Below are 11,701 nucleotides of genomic sequence, written 5' to 3'. Positions count from 1 at the left end.
GAGTTTCCTCTTTGGGTCTTTAATAGAAGTAGAATTGCATTGTGATTATCCTTTTGTAGTGTGATTTTTATTGTTTTCAATATTACTTTTTGAGCTTCACTCATCTTGCTGTATGCAAATATTTCCTTTTACTGCAGTGCGTGAATCCACACTGGAACCACCCCAAAACCTTCCCAGTGTCTTCCTAACAGGAATCAAACTGATTCCAGTTCTTTGCTCATATGGAAATTGCTCACAGACATCTGTGCCTTGCCTTGCATGAGCATTCCTGACAGCAGGAATGGACTGGTCCAGCTACACAGCGTACTGACATGGAGTTGATGTTCCAAGTAATGGGGAATGAAGGTTCCTGTTATTCCAATTCAAGCTCATCTGTTTTCATTTTGTTTTTATTTTTTCCTGCCATTCTTAAATGTGGGGTGGGAAATGGTGCTTGCTTGTGATTGGCATGTAATCTGTTATTAGCAAGTGAGCATGTTTTTAAATGTTCTTGGAAATTCCTAGTTTATCTTTCATGAAAAACCTCTTCATGGTCTGTTTGTTTCTTTCTGAGATCATTTCTAAAAAATTTCTTGGCAAGATTTCTTTCTACTGGTTGTACATATGATTTTATACCTCAAGAGTTTTTCTCTTCCTTCTTTTTATAGTGCATTTGTGTAAACAGGAGTTCTCATATTATGATCTGATTCTTCAACTTTTTTAGGATTTCTACTTTGCTTGACTGTTGTTAAAAACGTTTCTATTTCCCTTGTATCATAAGAGCATGCCTTTGTGTATGCCTCTAAAGACTTCATGGTTTTCCTCTTTTACCTTTCAGATTCAGCTTGCCTGGTGTTGATACATACATGTAGTCTCTGAAGAAAAGCAGCTCCTCTTCCACCAAAGCCTGCAGGTCGAGGAAGTGTGTGGGTGCACACACACACACACACACACACGCATACGCTCCGTCACTTTTAGACCGAGATTGAGCTGTGGATCCAACTCTGGAAGCTATAAGAGCTGGGAGAACAGGTAGAACAGGACAAGGGCAGAGAGATGGAGACCACTATTTGCAAAGGGCGGGGGAAGCTCTTTCTGGGGAGGGGCACTCGAGTAGAGGCCATGGAGACAGAGAAGGGATGAACCCCATAACTCTGGAGGAGAAAGACATTTCAGGCAAACCATAGAGAACATGGAAATGCTCTGTGGCAGCAGAAGTACTGAGATTTCAAATCATGTCCAAGGTCAGTGTGGTTGAAGCACGTGCCTGAGGAGAAGGGTGACAGAATTAGGATTTGTTTTTATAAGTTCTTACCTCTAGATTAGGCCCTATCCCCCTACCTGCTTTGAGAATTTCTACTGCTTTTAAAAAAGTGTCTTGAATATCCTCCCTTCTGTCATCACTGATCCCTCTGCTTCTGACTCTGGAGAGAGGCACACACCGTACTCAATTGTGAGGACCATTACTTTATTGTACATTGGATGGTGAGCTTCTTAAAGGTATAAATTCTGCTTTTGCTTTTTGTATCCTTAGTGATGACAATGGTCACTGTTCCAAAATACTGAATGAACGAACAAATGAATGTAAGAATGAATGATTGTAACATTTTCTTCTGTCCTTCCCTCAGCCCACTGAGAGTCAGAAGTAGGCATCCAGGGCCCTGAATACACAGAATCTAGCAATAGTCATGTTTGCCTTTTACCCTGTAGGAGTGGCTAGGGAATGAGTTTCAAGCTACAGATTCTTGCCAGGTCCTCTCCATGAGAGCTGGTGACAGGGCAGCCTTTCACTGTGTGTGAGCCGTGTTCAGGGGGTGCTGAGGCCTCTGGGTTTCATGGGCTAATCTTTCATCTGCTCCGGCACTCTTCTGTCCTCTTGGCTGAAATTAGGAACAGCTCCCAACATTTCTGTGAAGTATCCAGTTTCCATATGCCGCAAGCGATTCCCATCCCAGCAGTGCAGAGGAACGAAAAGGAAATGGGTCACGTGTGACTCACATAGGGGCTGTGATCTCTGCAGGCAATGGAATGATGGGAGTGGATGACCATGTGTGATGTCTTGTTCCAGTTGCATGAGCCTCTGGAAAGAGGTGAACAAATTTTGTTTGAGTATCATGGCTGGCCTGAGAGTGTGAATGCACTTTATAGATGGGTGAATGGACATATGACAGATGAGTCCAAGGGCAACATCACCCAGAAGTCCCCACTGTTTCTACGTAGGTCCAGTATAGGGAAGGAGATGGTTTGGGGCTCTTCCAAAAGTATGTAGTGGTCACTTTGATGACTGATTTACGTTAACACGGTCCACATAGACTTGAAATACAGTCCTACCCGCACACATACCCACGGTCTTAGTACAGAGGAGGTTCCCTAGACAGTAAGATGGCAGCTGGATTGTCCCTGATAGCCTGAGCACCAACTCAGGTGTTCAATAATGCATCTAGATCGTTGATATATGGCACCCCTTGTCTTCCCAGTCTCTCTTCTAGGGCATTCTCACTCTCTCGAGTTCCACGAGCCTACATTCAACACTATCCTTTACTTTAAATTAAGAGCATCCAAAGACAGAAGCTTCCTTGGAAAGCCTCCCAAAAATATGTTCCCCCTTTTCTCCCCTGAAGCATCCTCCGCCCATTCCCCTGGAAGATGTCTCCCCTATCGCAGAAGGGGAATGAGTGACATCCTTTTTTTTTTCTTTTTCTTTTTCTTTCTTTCTTTTTTTTTTTTGAGAGAGAGAAGAGGGGGACACACACAAGCACGCACACACACACACACGTATGTGTATATGTATGTGTGTATATACACACATATATGTATATGTGTACACACGCGCGCGCACACATATATTCTGCGCGTGCAGAAGCAGGGGGAGGGGCAGGCAGAGGGAGAGGGAGAGGGAGAAGCAGGCTCCCCGTTGAGCAAGGAGCCTGATGTGGGACTCGATCCCAGGAACGTGGGATCATGACCTGAGCCAAAGGCAGCCGCTAAACCTTAAGGGACTAAGCCGCCCAGGTACCCTGTGAGTGACATTCTTATCTTCAAGGACAGGAAGTTGAGAATGAAAATGAGAATTCTAGACAAACTGATGTTGTTTGTTTGCTTGTTTCTTTCTTTCAAATCCGTATGTTCCTTTAGCCTCCCCACGTAGTTTAGTTACTCTTCCACAGTCGCCTCTTCTTGTTCAACCCAATATACCAGCAACTAGGATTTGCTCCTTCTCAGGGTCTTGCTTTCTTCAGCAGGGCTTTGTCATGTGACACTTTCAGGAAACAAATTTGTAGGCTCCTTTTCCTGTTACTCTGTCTCATGTCAATGTCATCCTTAGGGTCTGCCACAAACCCTGAGGTAAAGGGTGTGCCCCGGTGACGTCTTCCTTTCCAGCATCTTTAAATTCTCCCTCCTTCATGAACTTGTTCCTTCCGTGCGCAGCCCTCCGCTCAGCTCCCGCCCCTTACCCCCAAAATGCCAGAAATATGGGTGATGGCCTCTCAAACCCAAACATACTCTTACCGTATGACACAGCAATCCTGCTCCTTGGAATGTATCGATGACCCAAATGAGTTGGAAACTGATGTCTGCATAGAAACCTACACGCAGACGTTCACGGTCCCTTCACTCATAACGGCTTGAACCTGGAGTCAATCAAGAAGTCCCTCAGGAGGAGAATGGATACAGAGACTGGGATACATCCAGGCCATGAAATAAATGGTTTTCGGGGCTTTGGAAAGAGGTGAGCGAGCTATGGATCTATGGGGAGCTGTGGGGAGCCAGGCAGGGAAACTTCCATGTGTATTCCTGACCGAGAGAAGCGAATCAGAAGAGGTGCACCTACCTCACAGTTCCAAATGAATGTGACATGCTGAAGGAGGCCAAACTATGGAGAGGGTCACGAGATCAGTAGGCTGGAGAGCAGAGTATGAACTGTAGCAGACAGCGTCATGGACAGACAGGTGTGTGGAGAGGGTTTCTCCCCCTCTTTGACCAGGTTTTTCTCCAGAGGAGTGCAGGCAAAATTGTCACCAAAGGAGGCAGTGTGCTCCCTGGAAAAATCTCAAGGGAAAGTACCGCAAGCAACAGGAATACTATTGGTCAGGCTCTAAAGGAAAGGGTGGAGAGATTCAAACAGTTGGACTGAAAGTTGGCGATAAATGTCTTCTCCCAGAATACGGAGGCATCGGAGTAGTTCTAGATGACGTGGAGTGTTTTCTTACTTAGAGACAGTAACATTCTGAGAAAATATATAGACTGAAATAAATCATTACTGAAATGGCATCCCGTGAAACTACTCAGTCCACTGAAGTTGTGAAATATTGACTCCTGTTAGTAACTTCCATGTCTGTCTTTCATAATAAAGCAATGATATTCAAATTAATGATAAGGTAAGAAGGCAGGCAGGGAAAAAGGGAAAAAGGGAAAACAAAGATCTGTCGGCTGCCAGGGGTTTATGGCGGGGGTGGAGGGTGTGGCGGGGGGAGGGCGCGGGTGGGTGGGTAGGGTGACGCCTGCTTCCTGCGCCACCCCCCCGCCCCCCACCTACTTATGATCTGTCTGTCTGTCTATCTCTCTCTCTCTCTGTCAAATAAATAAATAAAATCGTTATAAAAAGGAAAACAAAACCCCAGAGAATGGACAATGCCAAGAGCGAACCCTTGTGTAAACTCTGGGCTCTGAGTGGTTGATGATGATGATGTCACAGTGCGGATACATCCATTGTAAGCGATACACCAGCTTTGCCACGGATGGTTGATAGGTTTGTGGGGGAGTGGGAGGCTGTCAGGGAGCAGACCTGTGCCTCTGAGTGTTGGGGGGCGGGGCCGGGGCCAGTGAGCAGTGAGCGATGGCAGAGCAGGTGTCCTGTGGGTACTGCCCGTATTCTCCAGTGAATTTGGCTGTGAAACCAAAATTGCTCAAAATAAGTAAGTAAGTAAGTAAATAAGTAAATAAGTAAATAAAAACAAAGCCCCCTTAAGCGCGCGCGCGCACACACACACACACACACACCCACTGCAGGTGCAAGGAGGGAGAGATAACTCTCCCCCTTTTCTCCCCTGAAGCATCCTCCGCCCATTCCCTTGGAAGATGTCTCCCCTATCGCAGAAGGGGAATGAGTGACATCCTTTTTTCTTTCTTTCTTTCTTTCTTTCTTTCTTTTTTTCTTTTTTTTTTTTTTTTGCGAGAGAGAAGGGGGGGGACACGCGAACGCGCGCGCGCGCGCGCGCGCGCGCACACACACACACACACACACACACACACACACGAAGGAACAAACACAAAAACAGACAGGCAGGCAGACCGGATGTGGCGCTGCCCAGGAAATGGTCAAGAAAGAATTGCAGAGATGTGTTTGGTGCAAAAAGGTGCTTTTATGACAGCACGGGGACAGGACCTGTGGGCAGAAAGAGCTGTGCTGGGATTGTGAGGGGTCACTGGTGATACGGTTTCCAGTTAGTGGGGGTTAGGGATAAGGTAAGTCTCCAAGGAATGTGTGTATGCTGCGAGCAAGGTCTCCGAGACCTTACAGGGCTACCTACTGTCAAGGTGAGGTGAGTCCCTCTTGTTTTAGCAAAGCATTAGTCACGAGACCCTTTAGATGTGTGTCTGTGGGCCACGTGTTGGAAGAGGGGTGTTAGCATATCGTGGGCATTTGTGGCTATCGGAGTGAAGTGACACTGACTAGAGCAAATCCTCACGGGTTAAAACATTGAACAAAATCCTTGAGGGAGTTGTAGGGGTGTTACACCCTGTATGTGTATCAGGGATTCATCAGTGGGTTACAAGTGGTCAGGAGACCTTGCTGTTGCCTCATTTCTCTTGCCTTGGCTCTCTTCATCTGGTCCGAGCGACTTTCCAGGTGGACATTCTCGCCGCTGGGGTGGGGTTGGGGGGGTTGGTGGTGGTGGGGGGTGGTGGTGGTGGTGGTGGTGGTGGTGGTGGTGGTGGTGGTGCTGTTTGGTAGTGGTGGTGGACACACATTCTCCTCTACCTGCTTAGGGTCTGTGGCTGGGCCTAGGATGGCGACCGACAGAAGAGCTTCCCTGGAGAAGGGCGTCCAACTGTGGGTAGGTGTTTGCCTGCACAGGGGCGCCTTCACAAGGGCCTAAAGACAGGGGCTCGAGGGGCGCCCTGGGTGGCTGGGTGGGTTGGGCCTCTGCCTTCCTCTCAGGTCATGACCTCCGGGTCCTGGGATCGAGCCCTGCATCGGGCTCTCTGCTCGACAGGGAGCTTGCTTCCCACCCACCCCCCCACCCCCCCACCCCCCCACCCCCCGCGCCTACTTGTGATCTCTGTCTCTCAAATAAGTAAATAAAGTAAAATCTTAAAAAAAAAAAAGAAAGAAAGAAAGAAAGAGAGAGAGAGAGAGAGAGAGAGAGAGAGAGAGAAAGATGGGGCGCCTGGGTGGCTCAGTGGGTTAAAGCCTCCGCCTTCAGCTCAGGTCATGATCCCAGAGTCCTGGGATCGAGCCCCGCATTGGGCTCTCTGCTCAGTGGGGAGCCTGCTTCCACCTCTCTCTCTCTGCCTGCCTCTCAGCCTACTTGTGATCTCTGTCTGTCAAATAAATAAATAAAATCTTTAAAAAAAGAAAGAAAGAAAGAAAGAAAGAAAGAAAGAAAGAAAGAAAGACAGACAAGACAGGGACTCGATCCACTCGTGAAGAACGGACAAGACAAAGGGGTTTGGGCAAGGGGCAGGCAGCCGGTGGCAAAGACAGTCCCGGGAAGACGGGGGTGGGGGTGGGGGTGGCGGTGGGGCTGGTTGAAGAAGTTTCATCGATGTGGATGGTTCAGACCCTAATTTTCCGGCTCCCCTCTCCTGTCTCTGGTGATGGAGGATGCCTTTCTGCTTCCTGGTTCCAGGGAAGGTACCTTTCACATGGGAGTTGGCTCTCTTGGTCTCGGGAAGACCAGAAGGGTCGGCATATCCTTCTTGTAGCTGCTGTGTCTTCAAGGAGTTGAATTTGAGATAACCGACGTGCCACAGCGGGCACCTTTCTGGGGTGACATGTTCTGGTTTCCTTCAGGGCAGTCTACCCAGACTCAAGTGGCTCACGGGTCCTTGTTCCTCGGGAATCCCTCTCCCCATCCCTGGTCCCGCCATTGCTTGGCTCCTTTCTTTCCGGCCATTCCCGAGGCTCCTCCACAGCAGCAGTGTGCCTGGGCATAGGCTCCTTGGCCTGGGTGTTAAAAAGAAAATCGGAAGGTTCCCTGCTGTTTGACCCTGGGCCCTGCAGAGTTTGTCGTTGCTATGGTACTTCTGCATTTTTAATCGCCTCTGGGATGATCAGGGATGGACCCCCTGCCTCTCAACCCCAGACTCCATGTCCATTTGGAATTAGACATAAAACTGCCTCGCTGGTTTTCTGAGTCGGTGGCCTTGTCGTAGACACGACCTGCTCAAAGGGATCTGACCCTCAGAATCTTGGTTTTCTTCCTTGCCTTTGGCCGTGTGGCAGACTTCCCATCTGAATGGATTGTACCCCAGTTCCCCTAGTGGCCCTGATCCAACCTCCGGGAGCGTTTCCTCATTTTGTTTCTCTCTGAGCAACACCCTCCACCCCCCACCTCCCACTCCCAGCTGCTCCCCCAGGCCTCTGTGTGTCCTTTGCCCTTGGGTCCTCTTCAGAGGGTGTTTCACAGAGCCTAGGTTTTTAATTTTGGGGACTTCCAACCCCTCCTTTTCTTTTTTACGGATCGTGCCTCAGGTGTCCAGTCTTAAACCCTCTTTGCCTGGCTCTAGATCCCCAGCTCTCCCCCTAGAATCACCCCCCAACGCGCGCGCGCGCGCGCGCGCGCACACACACACACACACACACACACACACACACACGTGTGTTCCACTGTTCTGTTTCCCATGGAAGTGTGAGATCCGTTTGGAGTTCTCATTGGTAGGGGGGGTGAGGTCTGGCTGTTTGGATAGAAGCTTTCTTCTTCCTGTTTTTCTGCTTAAAAAAGAATTTTGGTGAGGGCGCCTGGGTGGCTGGGTGGGTTGGGCCGCTGCCTTCGGCTCGGGTCGTGATCTCAGGGTCCTGGGATCGAGTCCCGCATCGGGCTCTTTGCTCAGCGGGGAGCCTGCTTCCCTCTCTCCCTCTCCGCCTGCCTCTTTGTCTACTTGTGATCTCTCTCTGCCGAATAAATGGATAAAATCTTTAAAAAAAAAAAAGAATTGTGGTGGTGGTGGTGGTGGTGGGAGGGAGGGAGGGAGGGAGGGAGGGAGGGAGGGAGGACGAAGGAGTGAAGGAGCGAAGGATCTGGAAGGAGGGGGAAGAGAGCGGGAGGCGAGAAGCAGAGTCTCTGCTGAGTAGGGAGCCCCGATGGATGCGGGGCTCGATCCCAGGACCCGGAGATCATGACCTGAGCTGAAGGCAGAGACGTTTCACCGACTGAGCCACTCAGGTGCCCCAGTTTTCTTGTTTCTTTGTCTGCCTGCTTGCCTGCGTGTTGGGCCTGTGGATGTCTGCTGACCGACTGTCCTCTGATTTCGTTGGGAGGTGGGCCATGTTTCCTCCTTGGAATGGCCTTTGCGCATCGGTGGAACCTCTGTTGGGCTTGGGCATATCTGTTTGGGTATCTGTTCCGTTCCATCGATTCATCGATCGACCGACCATGTCTCTTTGTCTGCCAACATCACAGGGTTCCCATGGCCTCTACCAAAAAAGCATTCGACCAGGGGTGACTTTATTTCCGATTGTTGTTTTGTTTTCCTTTGTTGTGTTTGAAATCGCCATAGCGATTCCAATTTCTTTTGCCTGTCAGCTCTGTACGCCCACCCAGTGTGGCCCTGGAACTCAGGACCCCCACAGATCAAGAGTGGCCTTCCGGGGCACCTGGGTGGCTCAGTGGGTTAAAGCCTCTGCCTTCAGCTCAGGTCATGATCCCAGGGTCCTGGGATCGAGCCCCACATCGGGCTCTCTGCTCCGCGGGGAGTCTGCTTCCTCCTCTCTCTCTCTGCCTGCCTCTCTGCTTACTTGTGATCTCTGTCTGTCAAATAAATAAATAAAATCTTTAAAAAAAAAAAAAAAAAAAAAAGAGTCGCCTTCCTCGGGGATCCTCCGGACCAAGCCAGCTAGGTGCCCTGAAAGACGTGTACTTGAAACACAGGTGTGAAGTCTGCGCCCATGAACTTTGCACTGGGAAACCTTATTTGGATCGTCGCACTCTTGGGGAAATACTGGTGAAAGAACATCGTGTAGCCAACTACAGAGGAACTGACTTGGAAGGAAAACCTTCTTTTCCAGTTTCTGCTGTTTGGTCAATTCTCTCGACTCAATAGGTGTCCAGCCTTCAGAGTCACATTATTTGCTTGATTGCTTTCGTCTGCGTTTCCTCATTTACTTTTATAGTGAGTGCTCAGGATTGATGGTTGACAGAGAATAGTTTTCATCCTGGGGTGTGTGTGTGTGGGTGTGTGTGTGTGTGTGTGTGTGTGTGAGAGAGAGAGAGAGAGAGAGAGAGAGAGAGAGGGAGGGAGGGGTGGGGGGGCACGGCGGGGGTGAGATGGGTAGGGATGTTGCAAAGTGGGATCAGGGATTCACAGAGGTGAGAAGGCGGCAAAGGGAAAGGCTTGGAAAGGAAGCCATGAAAAGCCCATGTTCAAATGTTGAGGTTTCATGGGAGAAGAGTTACCTGTAATCAAAGGAATTCTGGCTGGACAGTTGCTTCTGCCCTCTCTGCTGGGGGATAGGAGGGCGGAGTTTTTGAAAGGCTCCTCCTGGGCTTTTGTGAAGCACAGAAGAGCCTGAGCACCTAGACAGGATGCTGCTCCTCTGTTGCCCTCTAGTGTCCTCTCTCCCCCTGCCACTGCTGTTTCTGTTTTCCTCTGACCCCACTTCCTGCCCAGGGGTGTTTATCTTGTATAGATACTGCTGCCGTGTGTGTGTGTGTGTGTGTGTGTGTGTGTGTGTGTGTGTGTGTGTGTGTTGGGGAGTCGGGGGCCCCCTCTTCCGGCGGTAGCGGCCCGGACGCGTTTCCCAAATCTCCCCTGGGCTGCTGGAGTCGCGCCGTGCCCGCCGGGAGCTCCCGAGGCTGTCGCCCCGGGGCCGCGTGCCCCACGCCCTCCGCCCGCCCCTCTGAAGTGGGCCAGGACGAGATTGGGTGGCTTGGCGGCCGGCCGCGCGACTTCACGGCCCTTCGATCCGGATCTGCCTCGGTGTCTTTCGCGGCGGTTGTCTGGCGCCGTCTGGCGGCCGCTTTTATATAGCGTCTCCCCGCCGGAGCGTGGGCGACATCGGCAAGGGATGGCATTTGGCCGCGGTCCCCGAGCTGGCGTTCCGGGAAGCCGGCGACACTAGAGCGAGCCTCCCGCTATCTCTGGGGCGTCAGGGCGGCGATTGGCTCGCGGGAGATTGAACCCCCAGGTATGTGGGGAAGCAGCGGCGTCGCCGCCGCCGCCACAGCCGCCGCCTCCTCCTCGCTCTTGTGGAAGGGTGTTGGGGGCTGCCTGGACGGGTCGACCAGCACCCGCCGGTGCCCCCTCCTCCGCCCGCGCGGGAATGGGAGAGGGTGTGCGCGTGCGCGTGCGGCGCGAGGACGCCGTTCGGCCTGTGGCTCTGGTCGGTCGTCGGGCCTTCCGTGTCCCATGTGTCCCGTGTCACACTCGGGCGGTTGGGGACCGGCCTGAGCCTCGCGGGGAAGCCCGTGGATGGCGCGAGGGGTCCGTCTGCGGGCACGCGTGGGATCCTGGTTGGTCACCCCCGATTTTCTCACCAAGTTTTCCGAGGCCCGCTGCGCAGGTGGGGGCCGGATGGGGCCGGATGGGGCCGGATGGGGCCGGGCCGGGCCGGGCCGGGCGGTGCCGGGCCGGGCCGGGCCGGGCCGGGCCGGGCGGTGCCGGGCGGTGCCGGGCGGCGCCGCGAGGGGAGGCAGGGGCCGCGATGTCCGTGGAGGTCCGGCCGTCGGGGGGCGCCTCCGCGGGTCCGCCCCGTCTCCCAGTCCCAACCGGGAGTCTGCGACCGTTCTGGGGCGGTCCTGAGGGCCGGGGCCGGGGCCGGGGCCGGGGCCGGGAGGTGGGGAGAGAGAGGAGGAGGCGAGCGCCGGCAGGTCCCTTCGCAGAACTTGGTTTTTCTAAGTCCCGACCTGGGGAGGACAGGCGGACCAGGGGAGGAGCTACCCGGCCCGGCCCGGCCCGGCCCGGCCCGGCCCGGCCCGCTCCACCTCCCTCGAGTCCGCTGTCGGTCCCGGCTGCCCGCTCCCCTACGCTCCCGGGGGTCGACCAGATGGCCCTGGGGGTTCTGTTGGTTGGGGGGGGGGGGAGCAACGGAGCGGTGTTTGGGGCCAGTGGCCGGGCCACGGTCCCACGAGGTCCCGGTGACCTGTGGCTAGGCCCCGCCAGATGGCGTGGCTATTTTGTCCCCTGAAAGGAGCACTTTTTGTTGCCAGGTAGGTGCTGACACGCTGTTGGAGTGACTCGCCTTAGAGATGTGGGCCTCTGGGTGCGTGCGGGGCTCTGGGCTTGGCCGTGGTGCCGAATCTGGCTCGGCCCTCGGTCGTCTGAGCCGCCCGTGTGGGCCTGTGCGCCGGCTCTTGTGCCCCCCCCCCCAGGTGGCCTGGGCTGTGGTGCCACCTCTGGTCTCCAGCACCCGAGGGCTGCGTGGGCAGGTGGCATTGGGTCCTTTACCCCGTGCGCTCTGCGCTGCAGGCACCCGGCTGCAGCCGTGGTAACCCCCATTCCATTCCACAAGGCTCCGTGCCACGTGTCAGGCGTTCTCCCTGGGTTGCCCGGCTGTTCT

General features: G+C 53.1%; 1 pseudogene; it reads left to right on the top strand.

Moving 5' to 3' along the window:
* The first annotated feature begins 2,844 nt into the window (after positions 1–2,844).
* On the top strand, positions 2,845–4,436 carry LOC125087739 (10 kDa heat shock protein, mitochondrial-like; annotated as a pseudogene).
* Positions 4,437–11,701: the final 7,265 nt, after the last annotated feature.

Source organism: Lutra lutra, chromosome 16 (assembly GCF_902655055.1).
Source record: "Lutra lutra chromosome 16, mLutLut1.2, whole genome shotgun sequence".
Taxonomy (NCBI): Eukaryota; Metazoa; Chordata; class Mammalia; order Carnivora; family Mustelidae; genus Lutra; species Lutra lutra.
Note: the sequence above shows the minus strand (reverse complement) of the source record. Positions and strands in the feature narration are given on the sequence as shown.